Genomic DNA, 15,085 nt, shown 5'->3' with positions numbered 1-15,085 from the left:
TACCTGCAGGTGTTTTACGATGTTGACCACTTCTCGTGTAGAGTAGGGGTAGGTGATTGTTCCCTGGTCAGCCATGGCCCGGAGCTCTCCGAATGCAGCCACCAGTTTCTGGAGGATTGCATCAGGACTATCAGGCCCATATTGCTTCAGCATGGCAAACTCAGCCTGAGGTTTGGGGTTGTCCACTGCATGGCAGCTAAATATGTCCCCTGAAAGAGTAAATCGTTAAATCATCAAAAAAAGAAACTGTATTACATAATTATTGTAATTGTATTACATCGCTTTCTGGGATCCTTGATTCTGATTGGCCATTCATGGCATTCTGCATAATATATAAGTCTTACCAAGTGCTCCAAAGAAGTCATTTCCCAAAAACGGAAAGCCAGGCCGGTTTGCTAAAACAATCATGCAGAAGTCTGGATGCATGGCAATGGCATTAGGCTTTCCGGCTGCTTCCAGTGGATCTGTGGATATCGAAGAAGGATTCCTGTCAGTGATGGGTTTGTGACATGGAATGCGTTTGATCCTCTCTGCCCATTTCCCCTGACACTATTCTTCTTCCATCTGCCAGGATCATCTCTCCACTCTCCACCAGTGTCTTCAGGATACAGGTGACATTTGTGGGAGCTTTATCAGCTTCATCTATTACCAGGATATGTCCCATTTTCACAGCTTTAACCTTTAGAACAACAGACAAGAGCACATTTTTATTCCAATATTTCATTCCTCCATCAAGTTGACTTATGTTAGGCAACGTTTCTTGCACCAAAAACAGGTGTAATGTAGTTAAAACAACCATTTTCTATCTTCAGGCAACTGCTATACACTACAGTATACACTAAAGTTTCGGGTCAGTGCGATTTTCTTTCTTTTTTTTTTTTTTTTTTTTTTAGAAATAAATACTTTTATTCAGCAAGGATGCACTAATTAGATGTGACAGCAACATTTACAATGTTACAAAATATTTCAAATAAATACTTATTTTTTTAACTTTCCATTTAAAAAAGCATCTTGGAAAAAAATTATCATGGTTTCCATAAAAACATTAAGCAGCACAACTGTTTTCAACACTGATAATAATAATAATTTTTTTTGGAGCAGAAAATCAGCATATTAGAATGATTTCTGAAGGATCATGTGACACTGAAGACTGGAGTAATGATGCTGAAAATTCAGCATTGCATCACAGGAATAAATTACATTTTAAAATGTATTAAAATAGAAAACAGCTATTTCAAACTGAAATACTATTTCACAATATTACTGTTTTTACTGCATATTTGACCAAATAAATGTAGCCTTGGTAAGCAAAAGAGACTTCTTTCAAAAACATTAAAAGATCTTTCAGACCCCAAACTTTTGAATGGTAGTGTACCTTTAAGATTTTTATATGTAAACTACCCTCTTTTGATTGGCTAACCTCTTGGATGTAAAAACAACTGTACAATTGTTTAACACCTTAAAGAAGACAAATAACCTGAACTAAAATGTTTTAAGTAAAATCTTTACATTTAATTTGGCCATGATATCACGTTAACTCCTATGATGTTGCAAAAAAAAGAATAGGCGCTGATATACAGTTTGGTTTCCACGCTTTCCTGTTGCCATATTTGAACCATTGCACTCCATCTCCAGATCATCTTTATTCCAAAACAGCAAAGAGGATCGGAGTTAATGGAGAGCTGAAGATTATAGCCCTGTTCAGCTTGTTTTCATCACCTCTGACATGTAGGTGACATTAGTGCCTGTTATTTACAACCCACAGCTGAAAGGTAGTTTGTGGAGAATGAGGGGTGTTTTATTGTTGCTTTTATCCATTGGCCCGGCACAATGCGTGACCATTTGGAAGCATTGATATCAGATGAGGCGTCAGAAAGGGCTTCAAAGCCTAAAGACTATTTATACCCTGAGAGCTGCCGCTGGGTGCTAATTGAGGGGCCAAACTCCGAATCACAGTCTGCTTTTCATCTCCCTCCACCTTGTATCGAGCAGAGACATCGTTAAAAGCCTTTTGTAGAGAACACCCGCGACCCTGCTTCACAAACAACGCGTCTAAATGGCACCATCATGCTAACAAAACATCAGGTCGACTTCAGCGTGGAGGATTATAACACACTGTCCTCGAGGTCATTCATTAATTTTTAACACTATTTCCCTCATCTGTGCCGGGCGTCCTCCGGGTGTGAGCTGGCAACGTGTTTGTCCTCGCTGGAACAGTGGTCTGGACCATCTGCTGATAGATGTATAAATATCACTATGCAAAGTTTACACTTCACATGACTGATTTTCAGGAGATCACAGGACACCCAGAACCACTGAGGTGGTGAAGCTTACATTTTTGTTTGGCCGTTGACATTATGTTTTGAAATGTGGCCAGTATCAGATTTAAGTGTGAACTGATCACAGTCCTGAACTGTCTTGTATGCTCAAAACAAACAAACAAAAAGCCACTGAAGTCAATGTTTACATGTGCGTTTGTAAGGGGGACAGATCTGGGTCACATATGAGCAAAAAAAAAAAAAGGATTTGAACCACGTAACGTAAGGGGAATGAAACCTCAACTGCATGTCATACAAATACAGCTCCTCAGGTGAAGCGATGGAATTGATTCCAGTAGAGTTCTGTGTTAAAGTCGGTCGAAAAAAGGTCTACCGTCTATTGTCAATAGCATAACAATGTATAATACACAACTCTCACAGAAGTCACTTGCAAACCAAGTGAGTGGGATTTGCATGTGCAACTATTTCGTCCTTGTGTGAAACTCCCAATTGCACAAATTCCTGGAAATTTCACCAAGCAGCGGTAAATGTGACCGCACCTTTAGTGTGTCGTTGAGCTAACAACTTAATACTCTTAAGTGTTTATCGATTAAAATATATGTTGCAATGCATTCTGGGATTGCCTCCTCTGACGAGTTCTTAGAACAGGGTTTTCAAACTAGGGTCAAATACTGTATATATAAGACGGTTGTATTAGTTGTACTTGTATTAGTATGAATGGGAGAAATATATTTTAACTATGTGCTTTAGTAAAGGTAATATAAAAGCTAATTATTACTTCAACTATTTAATTTTGTTGTTTTTATAATATCACACCTAACATTTCACTACTATACACAATGTAAACGGGTGTTTATACATGAAAGTACAAAGTTGTCTTTATATCTCAGGAAAAGGGCCCCTAACAAGGGAGCATTATATTTGGGAGTCCATAGCATCAAAAATTCTGAAAAAAAAAGACTCTTTAACGTTGAGAGTAAACATATCCCAGATAGCACACGTACGTCTGCAAGATGTCTGCTAAAGATCGCTTCATCTGGAAAGCATCTGCTGTGTACAAACATCTGATAGACATCTTTCAGACGTCAGTTTTATATACATTCTAAATCATAAACATCTTAAAGACATCTTATAAACGTCTATTTGACATCTGATAGGAAACGTCCTATAAACTTATTGCAGATGAGCAAACACTCTAAAAAAATACGTCTTGCAGATGGAAATGCAGACGTCAAATAGACGTCTCTGTGATGTCTGTGTAAGAAGCTCACTATATTTGAAACAGAGCCATGATGTCAGAGGTGAATACTGACCAATGGAGAGTCTTCATAGACGATGATGCCATCTCTCACAGAGGGATGCAGCGTTAAAGTCTGGACTGTAGTGTCTCTGTTGAAGCATACAAGATCAGAGCTTAGACTGCGTTTGTCATGAAGCATCACACGTGTACAGTAAATGGAGACCCTGTTCACAGTTAAATCATTGCTAATATCTCTAGAGAGTGAGATGATTTGTGGATTCATGCTTATGGGTCCTATAGAAGTATAAAATAAACTGACCTCAATTCAGTGTGATGGACAGAGCACTCGGGTTTGAAATGTGACGCATATCTCTGTGGGCTTAGTGGAAGGGTGAATCCCTGAAGTGATTACTTTAGGCTAATTTAAGACTTCCATAATCGCTAACCAGGCCATAATGCATGCGAGTTTGACTTTGGTTTAACTTTCAAGAAGAAACATTCAAGATGACATCAACCTCTGCACCTCATAGATGGGTTAGACACAGTGACATAAGTTTCCATGACTTTAAGTCGTTTGTGATGAACGGATAAAAAAAAATCAGACTGCACTCACAAAGTCAAGTCAAGTCACCTTTATTTATATAGCGCTTTTAACAATACAGATTGTGTCAAAGCAACTGAACAGCATTAATTAGGAAAATAGTGTGTCAATGATGCAAAATGAGAATAGTAAACACTAATTTTCCAGTTAAAGACAGGTCATGATTGAATTCAGTGATGTCTTCATTCAGCTCAGTTCAGTTTAAATAGTATCTGTGCAATCAAGTCAACGATATCGCTGGAAATGAAGTGTCCCCAACTAAGCAAGCCAGAGGCGACAGCGGCAAGGAACCAAAACTCCATCGGTGACAGAATGGAGAAAAAACCTTGGGAGAAACCAGGCTCAGTCGGTTTCTGACAAAGAAAAAATTGTCAGATTAAATATTTGCAGAGGATGACTAAAAATGCATATGTACTGTCGTTTTTTTTTTTTTTTTTTTAAATAAGATTTTATTGAATTTCATGCCTTTTCAAAAGTGTGGGGTTGGTAAGGTTTTTTTTTTTTTTTTTGAAAGAAGTCTCTTATGCTCACCAAAGCTGCATTCATTTGATAAAAAATACAGTAAAACATTGATATTGTGAAATATTGTTACATTCTAAAAAAAACTGTTTTCCATTTCAATATATTTTAAAATGTAATTTTTTCTTGTGATGCAAAGCTGAATTTTCAGCATAATTTTTCCAGTCTTGTCCATCCTTCAGAAATCATGCTAATATCCTGATTTGATATTGTATTTCAGGATATTCAATGACTGCGAGAGCCCTGTTATAAGCATGTTATGCTTTGTCTTGTCAATAAATTCATACTTTATTCAGCACAGTATCACAAGTGATGTATCCCATCTTTAACAATGAATTGCATAACCTAAATGGCACTGATATTTACACACAGTAATCTGCTGGATGAGTTATAGCTCAAAATATCCCGGACGAGCCCCCAGTATTTTATCTAACTAGGAAGAATTAAATCTTTTTGACACTTTATTAAGAGGGATTGTCAAAAGAAGACATCTACTTTTATGATTCACAGAAGAAAGAAAAATAATAACGGGGTTGGAACAAGGTTAAGGGTGGCAAAATGTAAAAAGAGAACTACTCCTTTAACTGTAGTTCTTCAAAGGCAAAAGTACAACTTAAAAGTTCCCTCTGCCCTGTCGACACGTGTCCTAATTTATCAGGATTAAAATAGCTCACTCGAGCCTCAGAGATGAGATCTTTTTATTTCAGGCACTTGGTGAGTCTGCAACAGGAAGCTTCACCTCCTAATAGAAAACACTTGTATGATGCATCCGTGTCCAGGTGTTTATCGTTCTGATAAATAAAGGTGTCCTCTCTTTTTTTCTCTGTTCTATTCATATACAAAGAGGATACATTACTCAGTTATTCACTAATGATGAAAAGGTGCATGTGATGTCAGCGGATATGGGTCATTTCCGGTGTGGCCTCGTGACCAGGTTCTAATTGAGTCTACAGGAGAGTAGTTTCTGATAATAGGTCTTCCTCTCGGAGAAGGCTTTTTGAGGAACTCAAGGGACTTTACCTGTGAAGCTGATGATATTCTCTCGGTCTGTTCATGAGATGCAAGAATCGAGTAACAGTCTTGTTTTTCCCAACGCCCTGTGAACAAAGTAAGAACATAGATCAGAACTAGATCGCCTTCAAATTAAAATAATATGTCATCATTTACTCGTCCTCATGTCATTCCGACCCTGTATAATTTTCTTTCAATAAAAACAAAGGGAGATGTTAAGCAGAGTATTAGAGTATGTGGAAGTGGATGGTGATTTATACTGTAATGTTCCTAAAAAAAAACAAAAAAAACAGCACCATTAAATATCATAAAAGTAGTCCACATTAGTCATGCACTATTATTTCAACTCTTCTGAAGCTACAGGACAGCTTTGTGAGAGTAACTGAAATTAGTACAGCTGAAATTAAAATAATTTCTCATTGGTTTATTAAATGAACTATAATTGGGGTTCTTAAATTTCATTCTCTCTTTCATTCTTATATTTCATTCATATAAGAAAAATGCACCTTTAGACATGCCTTATTAGGTTTGACATCATTTACAGGGTTCCTACACATTTTCCATTTCAAAATCCCATTCTTCTCCAGACTCAAATTTCCAAACCTCTCAGTAGATTTTCAGACCATATTTAACATAAATGGTTCATACAGCATTATTTTCAGCTTTATATTTGGTATATAGTTCAGTCATCTGTAAATATTTTTGTTTTCTCAGGGTTTTTCTCATAGATTTTCTTGCAGACTTTTGCATGCACACAAGAAAGTTTTTCGTGCCCTAGAGAAACTGTTCATATGTGCACAGGAATATTTTGCTTGCTTACGCATTACAATTTCTATTTTTATTCTATAACCCATTTTCTTTTGTCTGCCATCTTACCATGAAGAAAATGAGAGCATGGATGCACATGAATTAATAGAAATCCATTTGCTCAAAATTTGGCTTTCCTTATGGTAGTAACTCTAACATCAAGGCCTAATGTCCAATTTAACACATCCTCTGTGGCGGCAGAGAAGGTGGTGGATCAGCACCTAGAGAGGACCTCTACAGCCCTGAAAGTCAGAGAGTAACTTTTTTTTCCTCCACCTCTTTCTGGGTCTCTGAAGGGAGGAGAGAGGTGGCAGTGAGGGAGGAATAATTGGGTCATCCCTCGTTCTCTTCTCACATCTCTGAGACCAAATGCCACACACATACAGTGTGGCAGCAATACTGAATGTTACTATTGGCAACACTTTATATTTTGTTATTACTGCATGATATAATGCTAAACAGATCTTTGTTAAATACTACCATTCAAAGGTTTTGGGTCAGTAAAATGTTTTAAATGTTTCTGAAAGAAGTCTCTTATGCTCATTGAGGCTGCATTTATTCAATAAAAAAATACATTAAAAAGAGTAATATTGTGAAATATTATTAAAATTTTAAATAACTATTTTCTATTTTAATACATTTCAAGTATAATTTATTCCTACTGCGAACAAACATTAACAAACAATGAACAATTCTATTATAATTATATTTTTACTAACGAAAGTTTAATAAATACTTTAGAAAATATATGGCTGATTATTAGTTCATGTTAGCTAATGCATTTACTTTTTAATGTTAACAAATGGTACCATTTTACATTACTGGCCCCCCGACTGAGCCTGGTTTCTGCCAAGGTTTTTTCTCCATTCTGTCACCGATGGAGTTTTGGTTCCTTGCCGCTGTCGCCTCTGGCTTGTTTAGTTGGGGACACTTCATTTCCAGCGATATTGTTGACTTGATTGCAAAGATACTATTTAAACTGAACTGATGATGACATCACTGAATTCAATGATGAACTGCCTTTAACTGAAAAATTAGTGTTTACTATTGTCACTTTGCATTATTGACACACTATTTTCCTAATTAATGCTGTACAGTTGCTTTGACACAATCTGTATTGTTAAAAGCGCTATATAAATAAAGGTGACTTGACTTGACAGGTCTACTATTTCATTTTGTATGTCCAGCACACTTTCATTGGTTCTGTGCATCAATCGATCCATCCATCCATCTAAACTCACAAACGCAGAAACCATACACAAACGCAGTAAAGCCTCAGGTTTCTAGTGCAGAGCGTGGGCAAGTGCCTGGGCGCCGTAGGGCACACTGAGCTCTAGTTCACCCTGTAGCTGATGGCCAGATGCTTTACAAATGCAGCTGTGCTTCATGGCATGACGCCAGCGCTCTGGGCTAGTGTACTGTACGTCTGCTCTGCTCTCAGACGTCTCTGCAGACTGTCGTTCTGAGGATGGGAATCCTCATTTACCTGGTTCCCCACAAGAAGCAGGTGTTCCCCCAACAGGAAGTCTTTCAGCATGTCCTGCATGACCATCATGTGCTGTGAACAAACAGACAAAACTTATTTTATAATGACAGCAGTACAAAACACAGTGGGGTCCAAAGATATAAGACCTCATTGAAAATCTGGGATTTTTGTCATTTAAAGCTGAAAATAAAAATGTAAAAAGACGTTTTTGAAAGGGACAATCAAGGTACAAGACATCTTCTTTTTCCAGGACAGCGTTCAAAAGGGTTTAAAAGGCAACATGTGAAATCCTAGATTTGATAAAGCACTTATATATGTAATTTAGTTATAACCAGGTTGTCAAAATCATTTTTTTCAGCTGGGTCTACTTCTCTAGGTGGTTATTATAGGCATTTCTAGGTCACTAAATATATTTAAAAAAAAAGCTACTGTTCAAAAGTCTGGTGCCGGAAAGATTTTTTAAAATGTTTTTGAAAGAAGTCTCTTCTGCTCATTAAGGCTGCATTTAACAGATCAAAAATCCAGTAAAACTGTAATATTGTGAAATATTATTGCAATTTAAAAGAACTGTTTAGTATTTGAATATATTTTAAAATGTAATTTATTCCTGTGATGTAAAGCTGAATTTTCAGCATCATTACTCCAGTCTTCAGTGTCACACGATCCTTCAGAAATCATTCTAATATACTGATTTGCTGCTCAATAAACATTTCTTATTATTAGCAATGTTGAGCTTCTTAACATAACAGTTGTGCTGCTTAACATTTTTTGTGGAAACTGTGATACATTTTTTGTTCAGCATTCTTTGTTGAACAGAAATTTAAAAAACTGCATTTATTTGAAATTTATTTTTTTGTATAATTATAAAAGTCTTTTCTGTCACTTTTGATCAATTTAATGCATCCTTGATAAAAAAAAATCTTACTTTGATCATGTAATCTGACATCGATCATGTGACTCTGAATAGACATTCTAGAATAGAAAGCAGAATAGACAGCAGAAATGCTGCTGTAACTTAAGTAAAAGGTGTTATTTAAAAGTACTAATTCCCTTTTTTGTTTTGGTAATATAATTTGCACTGAAGAAATGTAACACATTTGTAAAAAAAAAAAAAAAAGTATTTTTCACAAAGCTGCCCCAGACTTTTATGGTCCACTGTACGTCATGTGACCAGATCTATCTAAGACTGCTCCAGCAGTAAAGCATGGAAACACTCAAGTAAAGCATCAATTATGTCTGAGAGGGTCACCTACATTTTACAGACACACAAAAGATGAATAGATAAATGGGAGCAGAAATGAATTCTGGTCCGGATATGACACAAGGAATTGAATTTTCTGTTTATGTGGCTGCAAAGGCACAAAGTGCTTTTTCAATATGATAAGGACGCATAGGGATGATGCTGTTTGCTGCAAACACACATTATACAACAAAAAAAAGAGGCCTCATTGTCCTCATTTCCGCCTCGGTGGACTACTGCACTTCTCCTTCTAGTGCTCGAAAGACAAAAAAGCAGGTCATGGAAAAGTGGGACAAGAGTAACTTTTTTTTCCTCCACCTCTTTCTGGGCCTCTGAAGGGAGGAGAGAGGTGGCAGTGAGGGAGGAATAACTGGGTCATCCCTCGTTCTCTTCTCACATCTCTGAGACCAAATGCCACACACATACAGTGTGGCAATTAAACAAGATTCATGTTTGAGGTCAGTTTCAGACATTTCAGGTCAGTAACAGCCCTGCCCCAAACTGCACAAACTTGTGCAGAGTTAGAATAGTTTGTGAATATTTTATTTTTTAAATGTTATTTAGTTGTTGAGTGCTGGCATTGAGACATGTATGAATGTGTTTGAGTTCGTCTACCTGGACAGACAGGATTTGTTCACAGCGTGAGCAACACTCTCCTCTGGATACTGAGAAAGACGCCGACAGATTCTCAGCAGCTGCCTGGTGGACAATGAAGAAGCAAGGGACAGGGCCTGAACACAGCACAAAAACACAAAACAACATTTACTTTTCATCTCACCAAAAGCAAAGCAAAGCAAAACAAAACAAAACAAAACAAAACAAAACAAAACAAAACAAAACAAAAAACAAAGCAAAGCAAAGCAAAACAAAGCAAAGCAAAGCAAAACAAAACAAAAAACCAAAGCAAACAAAACAAAGCAAACAAAACATGAACATAAAAATGTCATTTAAAGTGAAACGACAGATGTTTGTAAGGAAAAGTGTGTTTAAGTCAACACATTGTGAAGCATGATGTACAATCGTTTTACTTCAGAAGACACTAATTCAATCACTGGGGTTGTATGGATTACCATTGTTTTTAATTAATGTGGTTTTTAAAGTGTCTGTCATCTTTGGAAGTTTCTGTACATTTACATCATATGGAGTCATGAAGATGAATTATTTTTTATAAGAATCTCAGTTTGTGTTCATCTGAAGAAAGTAAGTCATATACATCTGGGACGGCGTGAGGGAGAGTAAATGATTAAAGAATAATAAAAAAAAATCCCTTTATTGGAAAAATATTAACCAAGGCCACTGTAAAAGAGGACAATTGCTGATGCGCTCCATTAATACATACATACACACACACATATATACTGCATACTACCATTCAAAATGTTTTTATTTTAATAAATTAAAACTTTTAGTCAGCAATGATGCAATACATTAATCAAAAGTGACATGAAAAGACATTTATCACGGTTTCCACAAAAAACATTAAGCAGCAAAACTATTTTCAGCAGTTATAAGAAAAGTAAGAAATGTTTCTTGAGTTTCTCTATAGGATCAAGTGACACTGAAGACTGCTGAAAATTCTAATTCTTTTATAGTTGTGCCACTTCACAATGAAACATGCAGCACACAGATTTATTTAATTAAATCACAGCCTTTGCAATTTAATAAACGCACACAGCCACATTGCGATTTCAGTTTTATTTTGATAAATTGTTCAGCCCTAATATTATATTTTTATAATATAATATATATTTTTATTCTATTTTTGGTCAAATAAATGCAGTCTTGTTGAGCATAAGGGACTCCTCTTTCAAGAACATTAACAATTTATACTAACTCTAAACTGGTAGTGTATCCTTCTGAGGGAACCGAACATTAGACACAAATGACTGAAGTTTATATTCAATCAGGTTTCTTAATGGCTACTGTTTCACTTCTTATTAAATACAAATAATAGGCAGTAAACAATGGAGCAGGTGACCTGAACACAGACATTACAGTCACAGCAACTGTCAATCTTTGTTATTATGATCATGATATGTTTCAGGGGGCTGGCATAACCAAAGGCACCTGATCACTGATGACTATATGAGAACAAGAGGTGGTGAAGCCAGTCCGTTCATCTGTCAAAATGAATAGGATATGCCCATGTCAAGATCTGTGACCTCGCTGATCTCTGGCACATTGATATTGTATCGCTGACAATAGCTTGTGCTCGAGCTGCATCGCCACCTAATCCCACTGGACAGCTCCGTCTATTTATAAACAGTGAAGCCCCCTGCATGAAATGCATAGATACACCTACTGACACAGAGAGAGCGATCGAGATTCTTCATTATCACACCATTTTAGATCTTCATCAGATCAACTGCCTACTGTTGCCTAGCAACACCTTCCTACCTTCCAAGTCCATGTCCCTGGTTTCAAAGACACCAGCTCCCGTTTCTAACATTTACACATCATTACTGAATGTACATCTTGTTAGCAGTAATCATACACAGGTGCACTGCTATAATCTTCACCCATAACACTGAATGTCACTGAAAAACTATGAGAAATACCATTTATGCAAACAAGGTAAAAGTGAGATACAGTGACTAGGGGCTTTCAAGCAAAACACAAAACCAAACCAAAAAAACAAAAATAAATATGGTGCATCAAGACTCAATTTTCCAGGTCTGACATCAATATTACTAGTCGCCAGTCGTTTGAACTGTGATGCACCAAGTTTGCATATGTGGAACTGTAACAGATTTCAGAGCTTGGTGAAGGGCAATATTTTTGTGCAGACCATAATGGGTTAGCCATGATGTAATATTGTAATACAGTAATATTGTGAATTATTATTACAATTTAAAGTAACTATTTTCAATTTAGACTAGTCGCCAGTCGTTTGAACTGTGATGCACCAAGTTTGCATATGTGGAACTGTAACAGATTTCAGAGCTTGGTGAAGGGCAATATTTTTGTGCAGACCATAATGGGTTAGCCATGATGTAATATTGTAATACAGTAATATTGTGAATTATTATTACAATTTAAAGTAACTATTTTCTATTTTAATATCGACTAGAACGTAATTTATTCCTGTGATGCAAAGCTATATTTTCAGCATCATTACTCCAGTCTTCAGTGTCACATGATCCTTCAGAAATCATTCTAATATGCTGATTAGCTGCTCAAGAAACATTTATTATTATTATTATCATTATCATCAATGTTTAAAACAGTTGTGCTGCTTAATATTTGTGTGGAAACCATGATCATTTTAAGGATTCTATGATAAATAGTCAGTTCAAAAGAACAGCATTTGTTTGAAATAGACAACTTCTGTAACACTATAAATGTCTTTACGGTCACATTTGATGCATCCATGCATAATACATTTCAATATTAATTTCTTCCAAAACAGATCTATACAGTAGTGTATACAGTAAAGCTTTAAAAATACATAATTATTTCATAAATAATAATAAATATGGGATTTTAATGCCCTTACTTTTATACCAATGTAAAATCCAATTTGTAAGACAAAACCAGTTGAAAACCACTGTTTTTTTGCATAATTTGCACAGATGTGATGTTAAAACTGTTCAAGTAAGCAGCTCTTTATACCGTATTGTCTGCGATAAGTCTGAAAGACTGAGAGAGAAACAGAGAGACAGACCAAGATGCTAATAATAGTTGACTCTGTGAGAGCACCTATATTCTGCTCCCAAACGCGGGGTTGACCTCAGGAGGTCAGAGACAGCAGCCCTGCCCACGCAGCCGAGCAAAGCGTGACTTTTAGAGGCCTGTACAGTAAAGAATGTGTATGTGAGTCTGAGGCCATCAGGAACAGAGGCTCGCTAATTAATTAAGAGCAGTGTTGGAACCACATTAAGAGACCACAAGTGAAGTCTGAGACGTCGGCTGGAAACACAGGAAGAGGAAGTGGTTTTATTTCAACCTCAGACGCGCCACCACAAACATCCTTCCTACCCGTCTAGGTGGGGCTCCACCAGCAGGACGCAAATATACATCCAACAGCACTGATTTCTTCACCATGACGCTCACAGATTAGTCATTTCTCTGATCAGGTGTTGATAAACTGTGGTTAAGATTACAATAATGTCATATCTAAGAGCAAAGAGATGAAAATTAACCCTAGAAATTAAGTGTTGTTTTAGTATAACTAAGACATAGTTCTTTTTACATTTTTAAATGGTTTTTATTGTTGTATTTTTCACAAACCAGGTTTAACCAGTTCACAAACCAGTCTAAATAATTTAGTGAATCACACACACACTACTACTTCTCTCATGAACAGTCCAGTCCCTATTCACTGTAATTTCCTGGGAAATAAACCGCCAGTACATTATTTAAAATTTCTTCTTTTGTATGGCACAGAAGAAAGTAAGTCAAACAGGTATGGAACGGCATGAGGTGAGTAAATGATGATAGGATGTTCATTTTTGAATCCAACATCATGGAGTTCATTTGGTTTCTAAATGTGGAAAAAAAAAAAAGGAACCAGATCTGAAAAGTCACAAGAATGCTAAAACAATACTGAACACTATAAACAAATTCAGCAGTCATACTCAGTTATTATATTACAAAAATAAGACTTGAACTATTAAAAACTTTAGTTTAACTCTCCATTAAAAAAAAAAAAAAGATGATGCACCACAGCAACAATATGCTGTGGCATAAAATTTCTCAACCACTTTTAAATTACACATCTGAAGGCAAGTAGGGACAGACCGAAATAAACAGCGAGTGGCATGGTGTTAACTGACAAAACCTATAAAATCAGCCCTCGGATTAAATTGAGCTGGACCGTCTGGTGGGCAGTTTCCTGTTATTGCGGTCTGGAGATGAAAGCAGCCATTGTCATGGCCTGAAATGCATCTCATCGTAACTCAGTGTTTCTCACAGACACGGACGCTTGTCTAGACTCGCTGTCACAAGGTTAGTTGTCCTGAGGTAGAGTCTCTCTATATCAGTGATGGGCAAACTTGGCCCTTCCAGGCCACTTTCCTGCAGATATTTGATCCAACCCTGATAAAACTCACCTGCCTGTAGTCTTCTAGTAGTCTTGAAGACAATGATTAGCTGGTTCAGGTGTGTTTGATTAGGGTTGGAGCTAAACTCTGAAGGAAAGTGGCCTGAAAGGGCCAAGTTTGCCCACCCCTGCTCTATAGAGATGACGTCAAAGTTAATTAATCAGCACCTTCTATGTGGCTTTGGTCATGAGACGCTTGAGAGCTGTCAGAACATTCACTATTCATTCAGCATTCAGGACTGCGGCCTCAAATGAGACGGAGAGCCGGACGTGACAAATAGACTTATTGAGTGATCTGAAAGCACATAATATCACCTTTATAGACCTGTTTTACTAAAGGCTTGCTTATATAAAAACTTGAGAGTACATTAAAATAAATGCCCAACATGATCTATAGTGGCACATCATTAGTGAGCCGCTGTCCAAATGAGGAGCTCAATAGCTGTGTGACGCTGTAGGGTAGGCTTCTTTATCTTTTATTTGTTTGCAAGAAGAAAATGAACCAGGAATCCATAACAAAGAAAAAAAAAACTAGAAACACAGAGGAGCAATAGCCTTCTTTTTACCAAACATGGTCTGAAAATTGTATCTGCTCCCTCAATCTGGAAGTCCACCCCAATTAACCCCTACAACCCTTCCTAAATTTCGCAAAACACACATCTTTTTGGTTTTTGTGGGTTGACCTTGTTAAAAAAAAAATACCACAAATACACAATATATTAATTCAATTATCATATACATTATAGGATAATAGTTTAACATGACATTAGATAAGCATGATAAGAAACTAGTTACGAATACATCAAATGTCTCTTTTCTTCTTTCGAATTTTCTATTTTTACATATTGCAGCACTGACTGA

The 15,085-nt window shown here is 36.6% G+C and overlaps 1 pseudogene; it reads right to left on the bottom strand.

Moving 5' to 3' along the window:
* Positions 1-15,085, bottom strand: part of LOC107713704 (von Willebrand factor A domain-containing protein 8-like) — a 43,811-nt pseudogene that overhangs the window by 7,210 nt on the left and 21,516 nt on the right.

The sequence above is a fragment of the Sinocyclocheilus rhinocerous genome, unplaced genomic scaffold (genome assembly GCF_001515625.1).
Source record: "Sinocyclocheilus rhinocerous isolate Xijiao unplaced genomic scaffold, SAMN03320098_v1.1 scaffold2584, whole genome shotgun sequence".
Taxonomy (NCBI): Eukaryota; Metazoa; Chordata; class Actinopteri; order Cypriniformes; family Cyprinidae; genus Sinocyclocheilus; species Sinocyclocheilus rhinocerous.
This window is presented reverse-complemented; position numbering and strand designations above follow the sequence as displayed.